The 1917-nt window shown below is 37.5% G+C and overlaps 1 non-coding gene across 1 annotated transcript; it reads left to right on the top strand.

The window, feature by feature from the left end:
- The first annotated feature begins 1369 nt into the window (after positions 1–1369).
- LOC142525709 (small nucleolar RNA R71) lies at positions 1370–1475 on the top strand. The gene has a single exon (XR_012815159.1). It is a non-coding gene; the product is annotated as a small nucleolar RNA R71 (small nucleolar RNA).
- The last annotated feature ends 442 nt before the right edge of the window (positions 1476–1917 follow it).

The following is a 1917-nucleotide window of genomic DNA, read 5'->3' as shown; positions in this document are numbered from 1 at the left end:
AGCATACAGTTCCATGTTGCTTTTATGTGCAGCGTGTCGTATGTTTTCTAGGACCCCTTAGGACGTGTAAATCATGCTTGATCATTACCTAAATCATGGCAACCCCTCAACACATATTAAACATGTTTTTGAAACAACAATTCACAAGTTTACCTCATGTACATGCAATATTTCGAAAATATTCATAAAAACCTCATGCTTTTCATTCAAATATAATTTAAACAATAATACGATGTGATAGACGAGAAAAGAAGATGTATGGCGTGCCTTTGCATTTTAAACGCACGATAAACCATTGTCGACGAAGAAAGGAGTGAAACCTTTGGCTTGAATTCCCTTAAACCTCTTCGAAAAACACCCTAGAATAAGCTGTGTGTGTGTCGTGTGTGTTGTGTCTTTTGTGGGAGAGAATTTTCTGAATTTCAAAGAGTGTGGCCGAGAGTTTTTTTTGCAAAGTAAAGGGTTTTTAGCACTTTAAATACCAATTAACTACTAACTAGGCTTTAGGTCTATTAAGCCTCTAAATTAAGCCCATTAGTCTTAATTAGGACTTAATAAAATATTACCAAGGTTTTTTTTTAAATAAATTTGTGAATTTATTAGCCGGGTTGCCAACACGTTTGAATTTTTGTTGAAAAACCAACACCGATAAAAATTACGTCCCGGCATATAAAATCACCTCAAAACCTCTTATTTTCAAAAATAAGAAAAAGCATCCCCCTTAATTTAAATAATTAAAAATAATTATTTAATTAAAATATTTTCTATTTTTCAACCCTCGGTCTCCGTTCCTTGATCGCAACTCGAATAACCTTTAAAAATACATTTTAATGCAATCATGTAGAAAAATATATTTTAAACATGCAAATATGCACAACATAATTAATTCATGCAATTAAAACATTTTATTAAAATACAAGAGAATTTAATAATTGCATGCATGTGGTTCGCGTGGATCTTTAAATTTTTCGAGGCGTTACATGATTCACTTGTGCTCCTTCTTGCACATAAAAAAGGACCATTGTCTTGACAGTCCTTAATATAGTGTTCTCCTCCGCATTTTTCACAAAATATCTCTTGAAGACGCATAGCCGTGCCACCCATATTCAAGCCGTCCAATTTTCTGTTCAAGACATCAAGTTGTGCAGTAATAGCGGAAAGGTCAGTTACCTGATGAAATCCTGCACTTTTTCGCTGGTTGTTCCTTTCAAATTGAGGATGATAGCTGCTAGCGGCCATCTCCTCCAATAACTCATATCCTTCCTCAGCAGTTTTTCTCAGTAGGTTTCCACAGGCAGCATCATCTGTCATAGTACGATTAGGAGTGAGCAAGCCATAGTAAAAGGTTTGAACGACTAACCCAAGTGACAGTTCGTGATGAGGACATCTTCGCAATAGATCTTTGAAACGCTCACATGCCTCATATGAAGACTCCTGCTCGAATTGAGTAAATGTGGTTATGTCTGCCCGCAGCTTCATGGTCTTAGATGGAGGAAAGTATTTAATGAGAAACTCTTTCGCCATGTCCTCCCATGTGGTGATCGAACCTACAGGCAAACAATTTAACCATGCTTTACCTTTGTCACGTAAGGAGAAAGAAAATAAACGCAACCTAACAGCATTATCAAAAACTCTATTAAATTTAAAAGTATCGCACATTTCAAAAAAATCTGCGATGTGCCTGTCTGGGTCATCTACTGCAGATCCTCAAAACTGGACTGTATTCTGAATCATCTGAATTATGGCTGGCTTGACTTCGAAGTGGTTTGCCCGCACAATAGGCCTCACAATGCTGGGGTGCACCATACAAAGAAGGCTGGGCATACTCTAGCATCGGTATGCAGCGTGACATCTCAACATGTCTGCCTTCATGGTGTTCCTCCTCATGTTCGTGCTCGTGCCTCTCCATTAGTTTCT

The sequence above is a fragment of the Primulina tabacum genome, chromosome 14 (genome assembly GCF_025594145.1).
Source record: "Primulina tabacum isolate GXHZ01 chromosome 14, ASM2559414v2, whole genome shotgun sequence".
NCBI classification, from domain to species: Eukaryota; Viridiplantae; Streptophyta; class Magnoliopsida; order Lamiales; family Gesneriaceae; genus Primulina; species Primulina tabacum.
This window is presented reverse-complemented; position numbering and strand designations above follow the sequence as displayed.